At 42.6% G+C, this 26,253-nt stretch overlaps 1 long non-coding RNA gene across 2 annotated transcripts in view; it reads right to left on the minus strand.

Annotated features, from left to right (window-relative positions):
• The window catches only part of LOC137499014 (uncharacterized), a 327,147-nt gene that overhangs the window by 270,200 nt on the left and 30,694 nt on the right, over positions 1 to 26,253 (minus strand). For both annotated transcript variants that reach the window (XR_011017972.1, XR_011017973.1), the window contains exon 2: positions 220 to 280. This is a non-coding gene — a long non-coding RNA (uncharacterized lncRNA). The remainder of the gene's footprint in view (positions 1 to 219; positions 281 to 26,253) is intronic.

Genomic DNA, 26,253 nt, shown 5'->3' on the forward strand with positions numbered 1-26,253 from the left:
TAATAATAATAATAATAATAATAATAATAATAATAATAATAATAATAATAATATATTATTATTTTTATTAAAATATGTTAGAGCTAAGGATTTTCAATACTGGCACGTCGGAAATAAAGCAAGCGTTGTCATCTCTGTTGAGGGCATAAATATCCTTGGAGGATTTTATTATTATTATTATTATTATTATTATTATTATTATTTTAATGGACTTACTACCTCTGGAATGCGACGCCATATTGCAGGAGAAGAAGATCAAGGAGCCATAACACCAACATTCCTGCACAGAAAAGAAGAGCACTTCTTGTAATACAACATAGAGTGGGTCCTGGTTGGGAATTACAGTAACGGGAGCAAAATAGCAAGCAATATCAAAAACAAAAATAGTGCCAAATTTCCCTTTGGGAAAATCAAACGATCGTAAATTTGTCTTTCAATAAATGAAACTCAAATTGATGACGAATTAATTTATTTGCATCTAACGAATCGTTTTTGAGAGATTTCCGTATGGAATTTGGAATCGACAAGTGTAAGATCCAGCGCAGCGAAAGGGAGAAACTGACTCAGGCCTGTGGAACTGCCATGGACGAAATAATCAGTTCTCTAAAGTATGACGAGATGAGGCCATCCATCAATACTTCACATGACAGCCTGCGCCGTTGCTATGTAGCATCGCATCACACATTTTGTATCAGTAATTTCATGACGCAAATTTTCAGATGACCCCAGCTTTAAGACATGGTATCGTTGTCACGTTTTATGTAGAATCCGAACCACAGAGACGTGATTTTTATTTTTAAAATCCCACATGCATAAGGAGGGGTTCGAACCACAGTGAGAAGCCAGGTACGGTGTCATCAGCCTGTAATGATAATGTTATCTCCCTGTGTGGATCAGTGATATAACATCGGCCTCCTGGTTCCAAGATCGCGGGTTCAAACCTGGCAGAGGTATGGTAGTCAGATTTGTTTTAAGGGCGGAAAGGAGTTCATTCGACACTCCATGTAGTACGAAGTCGGCATGCAAAAGATCTCTATTCACACATTTGTTGTATACCTGACAAAGTGAATTAAAAATTCAGTCATAGATCGCCCGACAGAGTTCCGGTGTACTGTGCTATCTAGCAGGAGGAAATGGAACGTCGATATTGACGCGCAGGCAGCCTGGATGGTGTCAGTTTAAAATGTCTGCTCACGTTAGCTGAGACCACAGTATTACTGATATGCTATTGGTTTTACATCCCAGTAACTACTTTTATGGTTTTTGGAGACGCCGAGTTGCCGGCATTTTGACCCTCAGTACTTTCATGTGCTAGTAAAACTACAGACACGAAGCTGCCGTATTTCAGCACCTTCAAATACAACCGGACTGAGACAGGATCAAAAACGCCAACTTGGACTCAGCGCTTCTACCATCCGAGCCACCCTGCCCGACTCCTCCTGGTTGTCATCCCCCCCCCCCCCCCCCCCGTGGATGGGGGCGGTAGAATACATCCACGGTATCCTCTGCTTGTCGTATGAAGCGAAGGGGGACAAGAAGCTCTCAGCTTGGGAGCATGAGTTGGAGACCACGTCTCCCCAAACTTAAGATACCTCACTTTCATCTTTCCTACCTGACCTCCCTTGGTCAGCTCTTGCTCTCTTCCGATCCGTACGGTATTAGTTTGCCTAGTTGTACTTCCTCTTAAACAATAATCACCACCACCTCCTGTCTCGCCCCATTGGATAACGTAGAAGGTCAAGTTAGAATACGACAGCGAGTTCTCTATATGTAGGGATTAGGTAGCTCTGGAAGAAACCAGTTGCGGATTTATGGGGTGACGCAAGTCGCAATCGCGAATGACCCCGAGTTTCGTAGAAGTTATGTTAAAAATAACATTTCGCATATCAAAACTAACCACAACTATTAACTTCTATACTAATGATGTTTTATTTAATCCCACGCACTGAAAATTAATTGTAGTTTACAATCGTTATAGCGCCAGTCATGTGACATACCTTGAATTTACATTCATGTTCATAAAAATCAGAACACCGTAAAAGACTAGAGATAGGAAGTTCATATTCAAAAGACATGCGCATTAGTATGTTATGAAGAAATGATTAGCATTTGGACCACGTCGGCCCTCAGGTTCAAGATCCACATCGACATCTCGGCGCACCACCACCGACTGGTAAAATGTGCCTGTGGCTCTCGTTGTCCCTATAAACCGAAGGCAATGGATCAGTGTGACTTGAGCAGACGTGTAGGATGCTTCGCAGATGTATACGAGAACCGTACCGTCAAATGAGTGTTTGAAAAAAGGCGTATTATTGGCATGAGAGAACGTGATGCATCCATCCGGGAAATTGCTGCTCGTGTGGGACGAAGTGTGTCGGCATTGCAACGGGTGTGTACAGAATGGTCCACAGAAGGCCGTAGAACACGAAGAGATAGTTGTGGTCGCATCACCCAGACCACCCCCCGAGAAGAACGACACATCATCCGAATGGCATTGCAGGACAGATCTGCGTCCTCCTCGGCTCTGACGCAACAGTGGAACAGTGTAACACATCGTACACTATCAGGAGTGACAGTCTGTCGCCTTTTATTACGGTCTGGGTTACCGGCGCGTCGTCCACTTCCCCACCTACCTTTGACATAAACATGCTAGACTGCAATGGTGTATGGAACGACGTCACTGGGGACAGGAATGGCAGCAGATGGTGTTTTCGGACCCAGGTTCTGTTTGTTTGAAAATGATGGCCGCATTTTGGGTAAGGCATCACACTGACTGCATTCGTGCAAGACACAGCGCCAGCTCAAGGCCTTATGGTGTGGGGTGCTATTGGGTACAACCACAAATCACAGCTGGTGCGTGTCCAGGGCACTGTGACCAGTTTGACCTACGTGAATGACATCCTGCGACCCATAGCCATACCCTTTCTACACGACGTCCCATACGCCAAATTTCAGCAAGACAATGCGCAAACACATGTCGCTGCACGAACATGTGCCTTCTTGTTGTCACAGGATGTCACACTGTTGCCCTGTCCAACTCGTTGGCTGAATGGTCAGCGTACTGGCCTTCGGTTCAGAGGGTCCCGGGTTCGATTCCCGGCCGGGTCGGGGATTTTAACCTTCATTGGTTAATTCCAATGGCCCGGGGGCTGGGTGTTCGTGCTGTCCCCAACATCCCTGCAACTCACATACCACACATAACACTATCCTCCACCACAATAACACGCAGTGTCCTACAAATGGCAGATGCCGCCCACCCTCATCGGAGGGTCTGCCTTACAAGGGCTGCACTCGGCTAGAAATAGCCACACGAAATTATTATTACTGTTGCCCTGGCCCGCCCGATCACCGGACTTGTCGCCAATCGAAAATGTGCGGGATATGGTGAAACAATGGGTGCGGCGCTGTGACTCAATGCCAATCACCAAAGATGAACTGTGGAACCAGGTGGATGCAGCAAGTATGGCTATACCCCAGGACGCCATTCGCGCCTTGTACGCATCGATGCCACCACGCATGGAACAAGTTATCAGTGCCCATGGAGGACCCAGTGCCTACTAGGCAGGGCCGGATTAAAAGGGGGGCTAAAGGGCTGCAGCCCCGGGTCCCGCGTGCCAAGGGCCCCGGCCCTTGGCCGAACCTAAAGTTGTATAAAAAGGCCTGCTGCTCCACCTCCGTGCATGTATATGAATATTTACACTCGCAAAATATCGAACACGCACTCTTCCTTCCTTCCTTCCTTCCTTCCTTCCTTCCTTCCTTCCTTCCTTCCTTCCTTCCTTCTTTCTTATCAGCTGTCCGCGTTAGTATTTCATCACTGCTAGAATCAATTACCGTCCGGAGAATCCTCGCTACTTACGCACTGTAATTATTGTAAAGGTTATTGTTGCCGAAAATTTAAATCTGGCAGCTTGCGAGTACAGGCAGAGGGGAAAGGGGGGAAGAGGTGTAGGAAGTGAGCAAGAGGGGACAGGGGAAGCAGGTGGAATGCGCATGCTACACTGTATCTTTGCATCAGGAAGAGAACTTCCAGTTCACCTCTGATTATTGAACCATTCGTTAGTTACATCTGTAATGTTCTTCTAAAATGCATAGGAAATATCCTAGTGGTGCCAAAAAACGTCTGTTTTGTATGTCGATTTGATAGTGATGATGAGACAAATGTAAAATATGTTTCGGCATTATGAAATATTAACATGAAAAATAGAGAAAAATTGTAGTCTATTTCAACACTTCCCTATTCATCAATTTTAGTGGAAGTAGTTCTATAACGATTTCAGTATGCTAGTCTTACGTGATGTTACGAAGAAGGGCCCCCACATTTTTTAATAGCCCAGGGCCCCCAAACACCTTAACTCGGTACTGCTACTAGGCAACAGGACACATACTGAACCTAGGGGACTGAAATGCTAATCGTTTCTGCAGAACATACTAATGAACATGTCCTGTGAATATAAACTTCCTATCTTTAGTCTTTCAAGGTGTTCTCTTTTTTATGAATTTTGTGATGAATTGCAGCACTTATTTCGTTTACGAGTACAAACTACTGTACTTATTGAAAGAGTTGGTTTTAAAGAGACGTTTCCAAATTTCAAAATATTTCTTACGTCACCAATTTGTAATGCAAGTGACGAGAGATCATTTACTGTTCTTAAAATACCGCAGTTAACTATCTGCGATCAACACATTCTTTAGAGTACTTGAATTGCTTTTCAATGTTGTGCATAGAGTATAATGCGTTATAACTTACGACATAGACTCGTCTGCTAGAATTAAAGCTGCGAGGAAGTTCTTGTAATATGATGCTAGCAGTGGCGTGCGGTGAACATATTCATTACCCTAGCCGTAAAAACGATTTTGTAAAAATATAAACAACACTACACTCTCTAAAGTCAACATTGCCATTTTATAAGGCTGCATTTTTCGTGGAAAGGTCCACCTGAGAAAGATCTTTCAAGCATATTTTCAACCACACGATCGCACATACTTCCAAATTGATATTCACGGCAGTGACCACGCTATCATTACTTAATGTATAGCTTTTTTTAAAAAAAAATGCTATTTGTTCGAGGCGTCGACCTAGAAAGATATTTTGCCCCTACTTGCACCATATGTTAGGAACCTGCGTGTATTTGGAAATTGCGAAAGTGTAAAGTGTTGAATGTGAGGAAAGAAACGTTATGGACGACACAAACACCCAGTCCCAGGCCAGGGATATTAATCATTTACAATTAAAAACCCCTGACCCGGCCGGGAATCGAACCCGGGGCCGCCCTACACCACGGGGTCGGACTAATCTATAGATTACTTACAGTTTCATCCGGTGACGCTTCGTGATAGTACAGTCATGGTTTTCACAAAAATACACTGGGACTAACTATTTGTTTTTTTACTTAAAAAGCCTAATCTAAACTAATCAGCAAAATTTAACTGGTATTTTAGCGTCGTTGAAGTTTTATAGTTTCACTCGCATACCGAGTGTACGTGCATCAAAATATTTAATCTATAGCTTTTTTTAAAAAAAAAAGCTATTTGTTCGGGGCGTCGACCTAGAAAGATATTTGTCACGACGTATAACACACCTTATATTCATGGAGAATGCCACAGAACTCGCAAAACCTTCACCTAAAATCCAAGAGGAACACTACAAAAATTCACTATATACCACCGTCACAGACTTAACTACGGTATGTGTTCATGCTGGGCAACCTAAATATTTTTCTGCGGCTATCGGAACACACATTCTACACGTGCCATCAATGAATTGCTCGAAAAAACTGTATACATGCCGAAACCCAAGACTAAAATATACCCTTCTGTATTACAATTGATTTCATATACTGGCTCTATTTTTATTAGCAAGACGATGTGCAAGAGGCTATACTGTTAAGATGTTGATATTTTTCTTGCAGTCTCTAGTGTGCGGCGCTGAAGACTTCGAGTGTCAAGTATTAAAAGTAACACCCCTTACCTAAGCTAGCTGGCCTGTCGTCGTTAATTGCTGTCGGGGGAGGGGCCACAGCTCCGCCTCGAGGAAGCTTCAAGTGCATGCGTCACCCAAGTGATCTTAAGGCTCCTTTTATACTTACATGCCACATGCTACATGCCACATGCTTCAAGCCAGGCATGTGGCGTTCGCACTTGGAAAGGACCCTTTTATAGTTTCGTATCTGTCGAGCAGGTACAATGGCAGCTGCATACCTCTGCGAGATAAGGGCAGGAAAAAAAAAGAGAGGAAAAGGCATTTCAGTTTTCATCCTCTGAACATTCAAATATACAGTATATGATAGGAGCTTTCAAAATCCTTTACACTGACCCACGAGAGGACGAAACAATGTTTTTGATTATTTTAGGATGACCCCAAAATCATTTGATGAATTATTTGGAAAAATATAATGTCAGTTCCATATTACAAGAAAACACTTCCTGCCCATTCGTCCAATAGAGCGGTTCTGTGAAACTACAATCTACAGATGTATTAAATACAAAGAACATTATATAAAATACCATGTAAAAAACTAAATGTAAATTATTTCTAACATTATGTTTGTAACTTTAGCTTTGAGTAACGTTAATGTCCTTTGTATATTGCTGACTAGTCATTTCACATTTAAAACTATTCAGAACTTGCTGATTTCCAAGAATGTGTAGATTCATCTAGGCAAATATATGATGGCCGGCGTTGATGTGGATCATTATAGTAAATTTGGAATTGACCTGGATCAGACAAAGATGTAGAAGGTTGATTTGGGAGGACATAACTCAATTGGGACTGACCCGAATCGGTTTGGTTTCGAGAGTGTGCATTATATGAATCTTTCTTCATACGTAGGGGTGATAACGCTGCAGATTTACTCCCACGCCTTATTCCGAAGATCTCGATTTTTGTAGTCTTCGTTACCTGGATCCCATAATACCGATCTACACTGCATTCGCTAATGAGCAGTTCCGTATCTAATCCAGCATCCATTGTCCTGGTTAGCACTCGACTAGACCACAAACTGTACTGAACCGCCCGGCATGAAGCGTCAACTATAAACATTCCCATAAGGTTTTGGTCCCACCCGCGCGGCGTGACATGTCAGGCGTGGCGGCCACCTGCTCGTCCCGACCCGCCTCAGTCACATGCCTGGCGGGAGGAAGCGACCGCGAGACGCGAGCAGGTAAGTATAAAATGGTCCCATTTAAACAATGTTAATTCACATGCTTGGCGTGTGGCGTGTAGCATGTGGCATGTAACTATAAAAGGAGCCTTAATTTCGCTGGGGGTAGCTGTCTATCGCGCCGGCAAGGAAACCTAGGTCGCTCGAGAAGCTGAACTGCGGTAGTGTGAGCGGATTGTCGAGACAGCTGTACTTGGCTTGGCTTAGATGTTCGCAATTTTTTAAACATTATAAAAAGCGTTCTAAGGGATAATTAGAAAATGTTAATACGAAATTCTTTACCCCAGCGATGGGGTTCAGTGCACGCCACGGGATGTTAGGTTTTAAGGGAATGAAATAATGTGTTCATTGTACAGTATTAGATGCAGAGAATAATAGTAAAAACCGAGCTGAGTGGCTCAGACGGTTGAGGCGCTGGCCTTCTGACCTAACTTAGCAGGTTCAATCCTGGATCAGTCCGGTGGTATTAGAAGGTGCTCAAATACGTCAGCCTCGTGTCGGTAGATTTACGGGCACGTACAAGAACTCTTGCGAGACTAAATTCCGGCACTTAGGCGTCTCCAAAAACCGTATAAGTAGTTAATGGGACGTAAAACAGATAACATTACTATATATGAAAATCCACAGCCTGTTTCCTGTCATTCGACCGGGTCAGGAATGGGATGAATGAAGCGGCGAGGATAACAATAGTGCCGGCTGCCAAAGCCTGTCGCACTACTCTTGGGCAATGATTAATGAAGTGAAATGATATTGGAGAATGTTGCTGGAATGAAAGATGACAGGGAAATTCGGAGTATCCGGAGAAAAACCTGTTCCGCCTCCGCTTTGTCCCGCACAAATCTCACATGGAGTGACCGGGATTTGAACCACGGAACCCGATGGTGAGAGGCCGGCGCGCTGCCACCTGAGCCACGGAGGCTCAGATAACATTACTAGAAATAGTAAACTGATTTTAATTATGATTTCATTAAATCATTTATAGAACATTTAACATTTGCAGCAGATATATGCAGGGGTATCTTAAGACAAGGGGCCCTCTACAGATTCGGCGAGATGCGCCTGTTACACCATAAATCCACCCTGTCGATCTGAATTCGCCAGTGGGCAGGAAAGAAAGTAGACTACTGCTGTAGTTATTTTAACCAAGTTTAAATTTTCTTGTTGTTCAAGATGGAGATACAAAGGGTTCAGCCTGGTTCAGCTAACTTTGCTCTTTCCATTAAACAAATAAATACGGTTATCAATTTTAATAATCACCACGCGACTAGCGTAATGCATTTATGATGGCGATGATAATTCTCTAGGCAAGTGAACGTGTAAATCAGGGCCTCTCAAACGCCCAAAATCTCACGCGTGCAAATCGAGGCGCAAGAGCTCCGTGCACTGTGCATCCGTCCCGCTCGGTTCGCCTCGGACCAACGCTTCGTCTCTGGGCTACTCGGCTAAGCTCGGCTCAACTCGGCTCGGATGTGGAGCGCTAGGGAGCAAGTGAGGAAGACGGGGACAGGCGGAGCGAGCGAGACAGGCGTGGGGAAAGAGAGAGACAGCGCTATTGCTCCAAATCGAGGAGTGGGGGGGTCTGCACTCTGGTCAACCAAGCGCAGTCGTCTTTTGCACCGTGCACAGTGCATGCACCTGGTGCATGCACTCTGAGAGGCCCTGGTGTAAATGATACCTTTGAGGCATATTACCTCGCTGGAGTGCTTTCAGCAGCTTGCTGCAACACTCGATTATTTGACCATTACTAATATTGAAGACGAAAAAAAGAGTCGTTGATGAGGTCAAATTATTTCCCTCTTCATTTTGAATGTTGGTGCTTTACGATATACCGTATTGTGTGTTTGTGTATTATTGTAGCTCCTTTGTGGCTGTGGCGTATAATACATCCCCGTTATCCTCTACCTGTTGTAGGAGGCGACTAAATGAGGTACACTCTAGGGTCTGTCAACTTGGAAGCGTGGCTCGGTGACCACGGGGTCCTTATCTGAGTTTGACATTGTTTACACTTAACTGTGATATGCTTCTCATTTTTCCTTTTACATCCGAACTTCCTTGGTCAGTTCTTGTTCTCTTGCGACCCCGACGATGTTAGATTTACGAGGTCTAGGGAGTCTTTCACCTTCACGCTCTTCGTGGCCTTTCTTTCTCCTTTTTGCCGATACCTTCATTCTTCGAAGGGTCAGACCTCTGAGTAGTGTTAAGAGAGGATGTTTGCCAAGTTGCATTTCACTTTGAAACAATGATCACCACCACCACCATACGGTACCTTATATGGGTGGTAAGACTTCTGACAAATTTCGTTCATTTTCTTTTTCTTTTCTTCCTTGCATTTTCTCCAACTTATTTGGGTAGACACTTGATGTGGGTAAACCCAGTTTTATGGTCAGATGTCATTTCTGACGCCAATCCTATGTGGAAGGATGTATTCATTATTGCCTTTTCTGTTGTGTTGAGTAGTGTGGTGTGTTTTGTGTATATGAAGAGAGGTTTGTTAAGGCCCATCCGGCCGGAAATCGAACCCGGGGCCATCTGAACCGAAGGCTAGTATGCTGACCATTCAACCAAGGAGCCGCACATTTACTTTATTAATGTGGAACATGGCAGTGATAAGTCCTTTTGCATGTATTCTTCTAAGACCGGTAGTATTGATGTCAATGCCAATTTAAGTTTAACCACTACCTCTATATATATATATTTTTTTTTCCTTTTCAACTTGCTTTATTCGCATCGACAAACATAGGTTTTACTGCGACTATGGGATAGGGAAGGGACGGTATTGACTGTGGCCCTAATTAAAGTACGGCCCCAGCATTTGCCTGGTGTGAAAATAGGAAACCAGGGCTGCCGACAGTGGGGTTCGAACCCACTGTCTCCCGAATGCAAGCTCACAGCTGCGCGCGACCCTAACCGCACGGCCACTAGCTCGGTCTCCTAGAGCGTTATAATTTGAGATACGAGTGTGTGAAAACAAGCACCGAGCTTAGCCTGTATTGTACAAAATGTTAGTCCAAAATTGGTACAAAAAATGAATTCAGCCCCTCAACTGATCTTGGCGTCAGGAAGAGCATCCGGCGTGGGTGTTCATATAAGGAGGGATCTTCATTGGAGTAGTCGCATAAATATGATTGTAAATGGGGGGTACAGATCTCTGCACGTGGTTGTGAGGGTGTTTGGGGGTTGTGGTGGGGATGTGAAGGAGAGGACCTATAAGTCTCTGGTAAGACTCCAACTAGAGTATGGTTCCAGTGTATGGGACCCTCACCATGATTTCTTGATTCAAGAACTGGAAAAATCCAAAGAAAAGCAGCTCGATTTGTTCTGGGTGATTTCCGACAAAAAAAGTAGCGTTACAAAAATGTTGGAAACATTTGGGCTGGAAAGACTTGGGAGAAGGGAGACGAGCTGCTCGACTAAGTGGTATGTTATCTTATAACAATTAAGTTTATTAAAATAGTCAACCTGTCCAATACAATACATTTATAAGAATGTTTATAACTTATACATGACACTTAAATTGGGACATGCTTCGCCCTAGTTGTGGGCATCTTCAGCCTAACATTCATCCTCACAATCAAATGTTATCGGGATCCTGATATTCTCGTACTGAACCATCTTAATAGCTAAAATAGTATAAGTTAAAAATACAATATATATATCGGTTTTATTATTGACAGGTGAACAATTATTTAATGGAGTTCTTCAAGAAGTCTTTAAAATTAATTCATTAAAATATCCGAGCTGCCAGCGGAGAGATGGTGTGGAATGACATCAGTAGACAAATAAGTTTGAGTGGTGTCTTTAAAAGTAGGAAAGATCACAATATGAAGTTAAGCTGGAATTCAAGAGGACAATTTGGGGCAAATATTTGTTTATAAGAAGGGAAGTTAGGGATTGGATTAACTTACCAAAGGAGATGTTCAATAAATTTCCAATTTCTTTGCGATCATTTAAGAAAAGGCTAGGAAAACAACAGATAGGGAATCTGCCACCTGAGCGACTGCTCTAAATGCAGATCAGTAGTGACTGATTGTAACACGTGCCATACATTTCATCTCGCCTCATCCCCGACTCCGTATCAGGTAACGGGACTAAAGGGTAAACATACACGCATAGAAAAAAAGTGACTTAGAGATCCAACGAACTATGAACCGGCTGAGCGCATGTGTGTCTAGCTGGTGACGGGAAAAAAAAATGTGATTTACTTTATTAATGTTTTATTTTCTTCCTGGCCTTTTCTCCAGTTTATTGGGGTTGACACTTGATGTGGATATAGGGTTGCCAAGTACCACTTAATTCGCAGTTTCGTAATCACAAAAATATTTCCAAACAATTTGTTGCCACAGTCCAAACCTGCACAGCTTTGATGGCGTTTTCCGTTATGATACACAATTGTCAACTCAGACGCTGTAACATTATCTCCGGTGACAGGTTTAAGGAAATAGGACTTTGTGTTGCCAGTGGAAGAAGCTGTTTTTCTTTTAACTGATACCCTGTGGGTACAGTATGCTGATTCACGTCGTTTTGACTGCCATGAGCTAAGCTAAAATCTCTGTTGTACAGATTACAATACGCCCGTTTTTGCTACTTAGCATCTTTTACATCGTTGTATTGTTTCTAGAACACAGCTTGCTATAATGTGAATACAGTCGTCATAATATTAGTCTCGACCTTTATTAGCATATTTTTCAAAGATGCACTCTAAAATGCTACCTCTAATAACTAAAGATAAATTCTGACAGGTAGGGCTGGAGAGAGGAGCATTGCACGTGCCATTTCACGATGTTGCCACATTCCAGCATTCCTTTCTCTTAGCCCTCGCTTCCAGCTCACTTGTTCCCTCGTTCATTTAGACCACTGTGATCTGTTGTAGACGACTACCTGGCCAGACTGTGGCTGACTTGTTCTCATGTTCCGTTCTCTTTAACAGGGACCGGGCTGATAAGCTCAGGCAGTAGAGCAGGTTCAATCCTGGCTCAGTCCGGTGGTATTTGAAAGTGCCACAGGACGTAAAATCAATAACATTATTATTCTTTAATAGGGGTGGTACCTATAGCCTGACAAATCCTTCAACATGCCCTTTGTCTCTGTACACCTTATTGGCATAAATATAGGACGCAAACAATTTATCTTCCTTGGTGATGAATTGTCACACCACAGCCGGTGGTATTTTTTTCACGAGGTGGACGAGTCCTGAGGACTCCCTCTCCCTCGAGGAGTATTCATCGTACTCGAAATATATATTGAAATACAATGATTGTACGGAATTACTATTTAAAATACCGTTAGATAACTAATGGCCACACAACCCAGAAATAGAATGCCATTCACACTGAACTGCTTGCGACAAGATCTAACTCAGAAGTGAGAGGTTTGGCAACTCCAAGCAAGACGAGCTGGCCAGAAGATTTATCTTTATGGCAACCGCAGTCGCCTCACCCTCGTTTTCATGGCAACCATACCCCCCACTCCCTTTATCCCACCCCGGCAGCCAGTAAAGGGATCTCCCTCTAAGAAATGTCATAATTCAGCTTTAGATATTAGAGGTATAGCAGTTGTTTATGCGTGTGAAATTCACTTTATTTTTATTTTATTTTAAAAGTTTCCAATGTTTGTAACTGTTTGACAGTTGTTACAAGATCAAGAGTATAGTTTTGCAAGCTGTTGTTTCATTCATCAAGATGCTCCGAAATGTCTTTTCAAAAGAATATGGTTTGGAAATTCTGCAAATTTAATTCAAAGCCTTCGGCTTCCAACCTGGAAGCAGGTTTAACACCTGAGTTTTCAGATATTTCTTTAAGGCAACTTTGTATTTCCTTGTAGCCATTCACTAGTGGTTTTACTGCATCCGCCCTTGCAAACCCACGGTTAACAGACAAAGATTTGGCCACTGGTGTTTTGTTTTTCTCAAAATGCGTTTTCAACGGTTCCCATCCATATGTAGAAGTTCTTGCATAAAAGAGAAAAATATCACTCCTGTTCAACCCTCAGCAGCTGTAGAACCTACAAAGTTAAGCAAGTGTGAAGCACATGGCATGAAAAATCCACAGCCTGTTTCCAGTAATTCGACCGGGTCAGGAATGGAATGAATTAAGCCCCCGTCTAGCGCCAAGGCTAGGAACTGTGCCGGCTGCCGAAGCCTGTCGCACTCCTCTAGGGCAATGTTCAATGAACGACAGATGAAGTGAAGAGTGTTGCTGGAATGAAAGATGACAGAGAAAACCGGAGTACCAGGAGAAAAACCTGTCCCGCCTCCGCTTTGTCCAGCACAAATCTCACATGGAGCGACCGGGATTTGAACCACGGAACGCAGCGGTGAGAGGCCGGCGCGCTGCCGCCTGAGCCACGGAGGTTCCCGCACATGACATATAGTCTGCAAATTTATTGTCTCTCTTAATCCTGACTTGAAGTCCTGTATAGGGGCATGACATGCGTTGTCATATGTTTGCCCCCTGCAGTTTTTAATTTCTTAACCCAATTTGGCCAGACATTTCAATTCTTCTTATTATTATTCTTGTAGTTGGTTAGATGAATGAGGAATCCGTGGTAAGAGCTTAAATAAACCTTCTGTAGGTTCTGCCTCTATCAAAGATATGTATCGAAGCAGTACTTCTAACTGATCCGTTGAAAAAGTGCGCTTTATTTTTGTAAAATTTGCATTTGAGTGATGTTCGGGATTATTTTCTAAAATATACTGAACAACAGATGAATCTACATTCCAGAATAGTTGGCCTAGCGTTTTGGAACTGCTCTCAGATAAATTTGACCGTTGTTCATGAAGACATCAGTCACATGGTAAATATTCTCGGCATTAACATCTGCGTTATTATTCATCAAAGTTGTAATTAGTTTATTTGATCCTACCTCATCATGGTCGCCTAGTTCCTCTTCATCGTGCTTTAAACAATCAGTTAGATCTACTTGCATTCAGTAGCGTAGTCAGGATGGGCCGATGGGGGCGAGGGGAGTGAGCTGATTATAGTTACAAAATGATGGTAGAACACAATGGAGGTGCATGAATGACTTATCATAATAAGGACACATACAAGTGAATTACAGATCTGTTAGTTTTACAACTATGTCTCTGAATATTTATTTATTTATTTATTTATTTTATTGTTTAATGTCAGTTTCTGTTTATTTTATTTTCCCAAAAATTCCATGGAGGTGGGGTTTAGCCGCCAGTAAACCCCGTCCCTGGCTACGCCGCTGCTTGCATTTTGTTAGTGGATGATGATTCATCTTCATTTAAGCAGTCAGTGGCTAAGCTTATACTCGGTTAAGTTGAATAGATATCCGTGATAATGTCCGAAGAGGTGGAGCTTCATGAAGCAGCTTTCTCCGTAGAAATCAATTTAGATGTGAAGAATTACCCAATTTTGGGAAACCTTTTTCTAAACGTTTTGCCCCCTCGTGTTGTCTTTTCAAAGCAGGCTTCCTGTTCTCATCACCACCTAGCTTTCATTTTACTCATTTTGTGTTTTAACAACACAATGTCCCTAATAACACACACTATTTTGGAAATATTTATTCTAAACTAGCTGAAGTACCCGTGCTTCGCTACGGAATTCTACATTGTATACAGAATTCTAGGTTAGGTAGTGTACACCTTGTGAGCAAGATTGTATTATATTGCACAGCTCTTAACGTTACCTAGAAACGCGACGGGGAAGTCACCAAACGTCTTTTCTCATTTGAAGACTGGGTTAGGGAATTTTCATTGTAATGGTAGGCCTGCTTGCCTACCATCAGTCACAATCAGGTTAGGAAGTTTTCATTATAATGGCAGACACTCACTCCCCACCTTTTTTAACATCCTCAGAAAGACTGTCATAGTGGTTTTCCCTAGTGAAATGAACATAGGTCGTTACAAAGACGTCGGCAGAAATGGCATGATTTAAAGCAATATGAAATACTCGATCAAATGAAAAACCACGCATGTTCTCACTTTTAACGAACAGTACTTCGCTGTCGATCTAACAGTCCAAAGTTCCAGAGCTGGAAAGACCAAGCCGCAGACAGCAGTGATCCGTGAAAACTCTTTGTCTTTTTTCGGCAGGGGGTTGGGGGTCGAATAGTGGAGAGTCCCAGTGCAAATTTATGTCTATTCACTAATCTATTTCCTAGGAATACCCGATGAGTCGGGAAAATCTCATTTCACTACACTGGCGGCGGAAAAATCTGACTTGGAGGCAAATTTTTCCTCCAAGCCAGAAGAGAAAACCCCTCTTCACTGCTAATTTGGAATAAAATGAATGCAGAATTTAATAAAGGTGGAGAGGAAGAAGCTTTTCTTAAGAAACGGCTCTTTTCAGGGTTGAATTTTGAATTATTTAGTGAATTGTAGTGCTATAATTTGGAATAGGCGTAAATTGTAATTCTAGACCAGGTCATACTACTATTACTAAATGAGGCTCTGCCAAATGTGCACACTGCTCATTCAAAACAGCGCGTCAGAGTAGGGATCGAATAGCTGGAATCCTATGATGAACCAGTGTGTTACGTACCAGCAGTATCAGACAATGTATGAAGCAGAGGATTGGCATGCTAAAGAAAAAAGTTTCATAACTCCCAGCTATTTCACGCCAATATTCAGTCAGGCTGTTCTACTCGGTACGCAACAGTAATCCCATCTATCGGAGTTGAGTGGCAGCATAAGAGACAAATAACATCACAACAAACAATGGTCAATGTAATGTTATTGTTGATCAATGTTGCGCGCTTTCGATATTGCAGGCCTTCACATTTAGTTTTCTTCCGACTCTGAAATACTACTCTTATCATAGTCGGTACGGTAAAACTGAATAAAACATAAATGCTCGGAAGTTGTATTCTCTATAACTTTTGTTATGTAGTACTTTTCTACGGAACCAATAACAGAGGTAGGTTATTTAAAAATTAAATTTGAGGTGCTACCCCTAAACTATAATTTAATCCAGAGTCAGTAAAATTGTTTATAGCTTAGGCTACAGTTTCTTCTTCCTCGACTCTATATATAGATTTTGATTTCATTCTGTTCATCCATTTTCTCGTGGCTCGGCGTTGATGTGGACTTAGCAACAAAAATCGAAATTCATGAATATCTCGGTTATCGTAGCCGGTACGGTAAAAATTTATAAGACATAAATGATCGGAAATTTAATTCTATGTAACTTTAGTTATGTAATATTTATCGATAGGGCCACTAATAATATAAATATTTGAGAATTGAATTTTAGGCCTTCCCCTAAACTACCATTTCACTCAGCGTGAATAAAATAATTTATAGCCTAGATTGTATTGGCTCATCCCCCGACTTTACATACCGATTTTCATGAAGTTCTCTTCAGCCGTTTTCTCGTGATGCGTGTACATACATACATACATACATACATACATACATACATACATACATACATACATACATACAGACAGACAGACAGACAGACAGACAGACAGACAGAAATTACGGAAAAGTAAAAAATGCATTTCCTTGTTACTGTGGACATGACTGATACATAAGTACCACTTTTTTCAAATTCTGAGTAATGTACAGACAATACTCTTATTTTTTTATATATAGATATTCTTGAAATACCCATTTAAGAATATTTGTCCAAGTAAGAAAACATCTTTTGCTACTTGGGATATCTTGTTCGCCTCTGTGGTGTAGTGGTTAGTGTGATTAGTTGCCAACCCCGGAGGCCTGGGTTCGATTCCCGGCTCTGCCACGAAATTTGAAAAGTGGTACTAAGGCTGGAATGGGGTCCACTCAGCCTTGGGAGGTCAGCTGAGTAGAGGTGGGTTCTATTTCCACCTCAGCCATCCTGGAAGTGGTTTTCCGTGTTTTGCCACTTCTCCTCCAGGCAAATGCCGGGATGGTACCAAGCTTAAGGCCACGGTCGCTTCCTTCCCTCTTCCTTGTCTATCCCTTCCAATCTTCCCATTCCCGCAAGGCCCCTGTTCATCATAGCAGGCGAGGCCACCTGGACGAAGTGCTGGTCCTCCTCCCCAGTTGTATCCCCCGACCCAGAGTCTGAAGCTCCAGGACACTGCCCTTGAGGCGGTAGAGGTAGGATCCCTCCCTGAGTCCGAGGGAAAAACCGACCCTGGAGGGTAAACAGATAAAAAAGAAGAAGAAGAACGGATATCTCAGCACCAACTGCTGAACACAAACGGAGTTTAGGCGCGTGTACACTGAAGTTAATAACACAATTCATAAGTCAGTTATTAAAAAAAATGCATTTTAGAACACTAGAGAATCTGTTAATAGCATGTCGTGTTATTATTGGATTTTAATTGTTATTGGCAAATGAAAAAGAAATACGGTACATAATAAAACATACACAAATACTAAGCGCAAGTCCGGCTCCATGGCTAAATGGTTAGCGTGCTGGCCTTTGGTCACTGCGGTCCGGGTTCGATTCTCGGCAGGTTCAGAAATTCGAACCATCATTGGTTAATTTCTCTGGCACGGGGCTAGGTGAATGTGTCGTATTCATTATCATTTCATCCTCATCACGACGCGCAGGTCGCCTACGGAAGTCAAATTGAAAGACCTGCTCCTGGCGAGCCGAACATATTCTCGGACACTCCCGCCACTAAAAGCCGTACGCCATTTCATTTTCAGCTAAGCGCAGTCCATTTCGTCGATCACGATCACAAAGCAAGTCACTCAGTCGCAGCGAGTGACAGCCGATATCAAATAAGGATTGTGAGTGGAAGAGCTCATACCTCAGTCACTGAGACTGACATGAGACACTGCCAGGCTGAGAAGCTCAGGTGGTAGAACGCTGGCCAACTGACCCCAAGTTGGCGGGTTCGATCAAATCCGGTGGTATCTGAAGGTGTTCAAATACACTTAAGAAAATGGAAAATGCAACACCATGAAGGGATTGGTCGTTTGTGTTGATTTTCAAGATATGGAAGGATGCCATGTAGGTATGTAAACGATCAACGTTTCAGACCCATTGGATTGTTGCTACAGGTCTTCCCATGTGATTGGTTGCGAAGGAATCAACTCCAGTATACGGACTCGGGTGTAGCGTAGTTAACTTGCAGTCTGTGCAGTGAAGTGTTCCCCGTCAGACATGCCTCGACGACAGAGAAGAGCACGCTATCAACAACTGTCGCCGTTTGAGAGGGCTCGGATAATTGGGCTGTGTGAGGCTGGATTATCGCCAAGGTGGTGAGGTGGTGATTATTGTTTAAAGAGGAAGTACAACTAGGCAACCATCCTCTTATCGCTAAGGACTGTCGCTGCACGTGTTGGCCGACAGTCATCTACGGTACAACGTGTATGGCAGCAGTGGTCAAATGAAGGTACCCACACTTGTAGACCTGGCACAGGGCCCAGCCGACAGACAACTGTGAGAGAGGATCACCGCATCATTCGGATGGCCCGGATGGAAGCCCATGCAACAGCAGCGCAAATTCGAGCAGCTGTGGCACCCCACGTTACACAACAAACAATTGGTAATCGCCAGCGTGCAGCTGGCTTACGAGCCCGTGTCCCTGCAGAAGGTGTTCCATTGACCCCACAACAGCGACGTATAAAGCTGGCCTGGTGTCGAGAAAGATCGACGTGGGTCGACGAATGGCATAGGGTCGTCTTTAGTGATGAATCGCGCTTCTGTCTTGCCCGCAGTGATCGTCTGAATCATGTGAGCCGACGTACCGGAGAGAGGGGCCGCCCAGATCTTATTGTCGAGAGGCACACAGGGCCAACACCAAGCATTATGGTCTGGGGAGTTATTGGCTTTAATGTGAAATCACAATTAGTGCTTTTTGAGGGCACTATGACTGCTCGACAGTACGTTGATAGGGTACTCAATCCAGTGGTTGTCCCTATGATGGCAAACATTGCTAATGGGATGTTTCAGCAGGACAATGCCCGGGTTCACACTGCACGCATCTCCAGAGAAGCTCTCCACGACATCACAACCTTAGAATGGCCCGCCAGATCCCCGGACCTCAGTCCTATTGAGCATGTGTGGGGCATGATGGGTCGACAACTGGCCAACCGTCCTCAGCCACCCACAACTCTGGAATAACTGACCCGTGCAGTGCAGCAAGCATGGGCCACAATTCCTCAGGAAGCGATCCAGGGCCTTATTGACTCCATGCCTCGACGAATTCATCAATGTATTGCAGCTCGTGGTGGGCACATCCTGTATTGATTGTTGTCCAAACTTGCGGTCAGAGGGACCTGAAAGTGTAATCATCGAATCACAACAGGACACTCGTCCTGCATGTTCAATTGCATCAATGTAGCACCACTCCTTCTGGGTGTTGCAATTTCCATTTTCTTCAGTATATATCAGCCTCGTGTCGGTAGATTTACAGGCACGTAAAAGAACTCTTGCAGGACAAATTCCGGCACTTCAGCGTCTTCGAAAACCGTAAAAGTAGTTATTGGGAAATAAAATGAATAAAGAATTATTATTATTATTATTATTATTATTATTATTATTATTATTATTATTATTATTATTACGAGACTGAGACAGAAAAAAAGGTACCGTATTTATGCGAATAATCCCCGCATATTTTTTAAAAAATTTGAGGCACGAAATAGGGGTGCGAGTTTTATTTGCGTCAATGTTGACATTTAATTTTTTTAATGAGCCTTCCTAAAGTTAGGGTGCGGGGATTATTCCGTGGCGGGTATTATTCGCATAAATACGGTATCTTGATCTACCCCATACTGGGAATTATAGCACAATCTGCACACTATATCTCATCAGAAATTGTTGAGGAATGCGAAAACAGGTTTGTATCTTTAAGGGTGGTAAGGAATGGTAAAGACCCACCTTATTATAATAGAGAAATAAAGAGACTAAGAAGGAGGTGCAGACTGGAAAGAAATAGAGTTAGAAATGGCTGTGGAAGTAAGGAGAAATTGAAGGAACTTACTAGAAAATTGAATCTAGCAAAGAAGGCAGCTAAGGATAACATGATGGCAAGCATAATTGGCAGTCATACAGATTTTAGTGAAAAATGGAAGGGTATGTATAGGTATTTTAAGGCAGAAACAGGTTCCAAGAAGGACATTCCAGGAATAATTAATGAACAAGGGGAGTGTGTATGTGAGGATCTTCAAAAGGCAGAAGTATTCAGTCAGCAGTATGTAAAGATTGTTGGTTACAAGGATAATGTCGAGATAGAGGAAGAGACTAAGGCCAAAGAAGTAATAAAATTTACGTATGATAACAATGACATTTACAATAAGATACAAAAGTTGAAAACTAGAAAAGCGGCTGGAATTGATCAGATTTCTGGGGATATACTAAGGACAATGGGTTGGGATATAGTACCATATCTGAAGTACTTATTTGATTATTGTTTGGCCGAAGGAGCTATACCAGATGAATGGAGAGTTGCTATAGTAGCCCCTGTGTATAAAGGAAAGGGTGATAGACATAAAGCCGAAAATTACAGGCCAGTAAGTTTGACATGCATTGTATGTAAGCTTTGGGAAGGCATTCTTTCTGATTATATTAGACATGTTTGTGAAATTAATAACTGGTTCGATAGAAGGCAATTCGGTTTTAGGAAAGGTTATTCCACTGAAGCTCAACTTGTAGGATTCCAGCAAGATATAGCAGATATCTTGGATTCTGGAGGTCAAATGGACTGTATCGCGATTGACATGTCTAAAGCATTTGATAGGGTGGATCATGGGAGACTACTGGCAAAAATGAGTGCAATTGGACTAGACAAAAGAGTGACTGAATGGGTTGCTATATTTCTAGAAGATAGATCTCAGAGAGTTAGAGTAGGTGAAGCTTTATCTGACCCTGTAATAGTTGAGAGGGGAGTTCCTCAGGGCAGTGTTATCGGACCTTTATGTTTTCTTATATATATAAATGATATGAGTAATGGAGTGGAATCGGAGGTAAGGCTTTTTGCGGATGATGTTATTCTCTATAGAGTGATAAATAAGTTACAAGATTGTGAGCAACTGCAACGTGACCTCGAAAATATTGTGAGATGGACAGCAGGCAATGGTATGTTGATAAACGGGGCTAAAAGTCAGGTTGTGAGTTTCACAAATAGGAAAAGTCCTCTCAGTTTTAATTACTGCGTTGATGGGGTGAAAGTTCCTTTTGGGGATCATTGTAAGTATCTAGGTGTTAATATAAGGAAAGATCTTCACTGGGGTAATCACATAAATGGGATTGTAAATAAAGGGTACCGATCTCTGCACATGGTTATGAGGGTGTTTAGGGGTTGTAGTAAGGATGTAAAGGAGAGTGCATATAAGTCTCTGGTAAGACCCCAACTAGAGTATGGTTCCAGTGTATGGGACCCTCACCAGGATTACCTGATTCAAGAACTGGAAAAAATCCAAAGAAAAGCAGCTCGATTTGTTCTGGGTGATTTCCGACAAAAGAGTAGCGTTACAAAAATGTTGCAATGTTTGGGTTGGGAAGAATTGAGAGAAAGAAGAAGAGCTGCTCGACTAAGTGGTATGTTCCGAGCTGTCAGCGGAGAGATGGCGTGGAATGACATTAGTAGACGAATAGGTTTGAATGGCGTGTATAAAAGTAGGAAAGATCACAATATGAAGATAAAGTTGAAATTCAAGAGGACAAACTGGGGCAAATATTCATTTATAGGAAGGGGAGTTAGGGATTGGAATAACTTACCAAGGGAGATGTTCAATAAATTTCCAGTTTCTTTGAAATCATTTCGGAAAAGGCTAGGAAAGCAACAGATAGGGAATCTGCCACCTGGGCGACTGCCCTAAATGCAGATCAGTATTGATTGATTGATTGATCAGAGATATATTTGGATTACCAATACTAGCCTATATAAGAGTATTAACAACCAGCAGTTGTATGTATGTTTACACCTTAGTCCTGTTTTCCTGATACGGGGTCGGATATAAGATGAGATGAGAGGTGGTGGTGGTGATTACTGTTTTAAGAGAAAGTACAACTAGGCAACCATCCTCTCTGTAAAACCAATCAGAGAGAAAAAATGGAATGGGTCCGACACTTCGAAAAATTAGGGTATCGGCCAAAGGAAGACAAGGACCACGAAGGGCGTGAAAATGAAAGACTCCCTAGACCTCAATACGTAAAAATGGGAAACCACAGAAAACCATTCTCAGGACAGCCGACGGTGAGACTCGAAGACACTCGCGCAGAGCGTGGCTCCATAGCTGTAACGCGTCAACACGCACGAACATTACCCTCGGTGGTATAGTCAGGAGTTATTTAAGAATAAAACTGTTTTGTACAGAAGACATAAGAATATTTAGATGATGATTTTAAATACGGTACGGTAATGAAATGTCGTATTGCTTTTAGTTCCAGGATATCCCAGGACGGGTTCGGCTCGCCAGGTGCAGGTCTTTCTATTTGACTCCCGTAGGCGACCTGCGCGTCGTGATGAGGATGAAATGATGATGAAGACAACACATACACCCAGCCCCCGTGCCGTTGGAATTAACCAATGAAGGTTAAAATCCCCGACCCGGCCGGGAATCGAACCCGGGACCCTCTGAACCGAAGGCCAGTACGCTGACCGTTCAGCCAACGAGTCGGACTACGGTACGTTAATGTATATTACTGGACTTGCTATTGTTGCTAGGTTGTCATTAATAGTTTTTACTGAGTTATTTTGACGGGGCACATGTTCATGGCATTGAGACATATACCGGTACTGTAAAAGTGCTGTGACAATAAACCGCTACTCTACTCTATATTTGTAACCTATATGTGCCTTGATATTGCTTGTTATAGTACCGTACTATGTGACGGTGAGAATAATATAGGCTATTACTAATAAGTTGTTTAAATAATAATCAATAACAGAAAATGTGGTATCTTCTTCATTTTTTCCTCTCCGCGCTTATAGTAAGTATTAGATTAACAGATTGAAGGCAATGACTTGACGAATTAACAGCATTTGCTTCGGCTACGCACTCAACATAGGGCTCTCTAAAGACTAGGTACTGTATGCTCGCCCGCCATTTTGGTTCATTCGTGCACTACGTTGGTAAGGCAGTTGACCGCCCCAGCCTTGTGTATCCCTCTTTTTTACTGTTTACCAAGCCTGAAAATAATACTAAACTAACATAATGTAAAAGTGCTCATTCTTTGTATTACTCAAACGGTTACTGAACATAAATGTTACCATATTTCGTACATTAATGTGTAATTTTTACTCGAGACGGTGACTGTAAAAGCAAAGTCGTTGATACTCGTAATTTGCCTTTTAAAAACAAACAAACTAGGCATATATTCTCACTGGAGAAATATTAGGAAAAATAGCTTACTAATAAATCGGTTTATTATTATTATATTATCGATAAGTAGAATAGGTTGTTCGTAACCAATGCACCGCGGTACCGTCAAATGAAATGAGGGACACCGTGGTGTTGATATAGACTAGTGTCATTCTTAAGTCGTGGAATTTGACGTGATAATCGGTCAGTGTCGAAGATACATAAATTGTGATAGCAGATTTTGATACCATATGAACTCAGTCGGTATTTCATACTTGCGTGAAACTGATTCATCGAAGAAAAATAACGCTGAAACATGATGTATGAAGACAAACACACACAAGTAACTGGGATTTTTAAAGCTTATTTCTTTCTTCTAAAATTTAGTTCCTTTTCTTATTTACTTACTTAATCTATTTACCCTCCGGGGTTGGTTTTCCCCTCGGGCTCAGCGAGGGATCCCACCTCTACCGCCTCAAGGGCAGTGTCCTGGAGCTTCAGACTCTCGGTCGGGGGATACAACTGGGGAGGATGATCAGTACCTCGCCCAGACGGCCTCACCTGCTATGCTGAACAGGGGCCTTGCGGGGGGATGGGAAGATTGGAAGGGATAGACGAGGAGGAGGGAAGGAAGCGGCCGTAGCCTTAAGTTAGGTACCATCCCGGCATTTGCCTGGAGGAGAAGTGGGAAACCACGGAAAACCACTTCCAGGATGGCTGAGGTGGGCATCGAACCCACCTCTACCCAGTTGACCTCCTGAAGCTGAGTGGACCCCGTTCCAGCCCTCGTACCACTTTTCAAATTTCGTGGCAGAGCCGGGAATCGAACCCGGACCTCCGGGGGTGGCAGCTAATCACACTAACCACTACACCGCAGATGCGGACCCCTTTTCTCATTTTCCAGTATTTAAAAAAGGACATTCTATGTGCAAAATAAAAATTTTTAGTGAATGTTATGCATCTCATCGGCTTATACAGTTGTAATTAACAGAGGATTTTACTTTATTCAACCGAACATTCATGACATACATACATACATCATCATTATAGACTGTTATGCCTTTCAGCATTCAGTCTGCAAGCCTCTGAGAATTTACTAAACGTCGCCACAATCCTCGATTTGCAACTAGTGTTGTGGCCTCAGTTAGTTCTATACCTCTTATCTTTAAATCGTTAGAAACCGAGTCTAACCATCGTCGTCTCCCCCTACTTCTCTTACCCTCCATAACAGAGTCCATTATTCTCCTAGGTAACCTATCCTCCTCCATTCGCCTCACATGACCCCACCACAGACGCCGGTTTCTGCGCACAGCTTCATCCATCGAGCTTATTCCTAAATTAGTCTTTATCTCCTCATTCCGAGTACCCTCCTGCCATTGTTCCCACCTGTTTGTACCAGCAATCATTCTTCCCACCCCCATGTCTGTCACCTCCAACTTATGAACAAGATATCCTGAGTCCACCCAGCTTTCGCTCCCGTAAAGCAAAGTTGGTCTGAAAACAGACCGATGTAAAGATAGTTTCGTCTGGGAGCTGACTTCCTTCTTACAGAATACTGCTGATCGCAACTGCGAGCTCACTGCATTAGCTTTACTACACCTTGATTCAATCTCACTTACTATATTACCATCCTGGGAGAACACACAACCTAAATACTTGAAATTATCGACCTGTTCTAGCTTTGTATCACCAATCTGACATTCAATTCTCTGGAATTTCTTACCTAATGACATCAATTTAGTCTTCGAGAGGCTAATTTTCATACCATACTCATTGCACCTATTTTCAAGTTCCAAGATATTAGACTGCAGGCTTTCGGCACAGTCTGCCATTAACACCAAGTCGTCAGCATAGGCCAAACTGCTTACTACATTTCCACCTAACTGAATCCCTCCCTGCCATTTTATACCTTTCAGCAGATGATCTATGTAAACTACGAACAGCAAAGGTGAAAGATTACAGCCTTGTCTAACTCCTGTAAGTACCCTCATTCTACCATCAATTCTCACTGAAGCCCAATTGTCAACATAAATGCCTTTGATTGATTTTAATAATCTACCTTTAATTCCATAGTCCCCCAGTATAGCGAACATCTTCTCCCTCGGTACCCTGTCATATGCTTTCTCTAGATCTACGAAACATAAACACAACTGCCTATTCCTCTCGTAGCATTTTTCAATTACCTGGCGCATACTGAAAATCTGATCCTGACAGCCTCTCTGTGGTCTGAAACCACACTGGTTTTCATCCAACTTCCTCTCAACGACTGATCACACCCTTCCTTCCAAGGTGCCAGTGAATACTTTGCCTGGTATACTAATCAATGAGATACCTCGATAGTTGTTGCAATCCTTCCTGTTTCCTTGCTTATAGATAGGTACAATTACTGCTTTTGTCCAATCTGAAGGTACCTTACCAACACTCCAAGCTAATTTTACTACTCTATGAAGCCATTTCATCCCTGCCTTCCCACTATACTTCACCATTTCAGGTCTAATTTCATCTATTCCTGCTGCCTTATGACAATGGAGTTTATTTACTATCCTTTCCACTTCCTCAAGCATAATTTCACCAACCTCATTTTCCTCCTCCCCATGAGCTTGGCTGTTTGCAACACCACCATGATGATTTCCTTTTACATTGAGAAGATGTTCAAAATATTCCCTCCACCTCTCCAGTGATTCCCTGGGGTCTATTATGAGTTCACTTGAATTACTCAAAACACTGTTCATTTCCTTTTTCCCTCCCTTCCTAAGATTCTTTATTACTGTCCAGAAAGGTTTCCCTGCTGCTTGACCTAGCCTTTCCAGGTTATTTCCAAAATTTTCCCATGACTTCTTTTTGGATTCAACAACTATTTGTTTCGCTCTGTTTCTT

This window comes from Anabrus simplex, chromosome 3 (assembly GCF_040414725.1).
Source record: "Anabrus simplex isolate iqAnaSimp1 chromosome 3, ASM4041472v1, whole genome shotgun sequence".
Taxonomy (NCBI): Eukaryota; Metazoa; Arthropoda; class Insecta; order Orthoptera; family Tettigoniidae; genus Anabrus; species Anabrus simplex.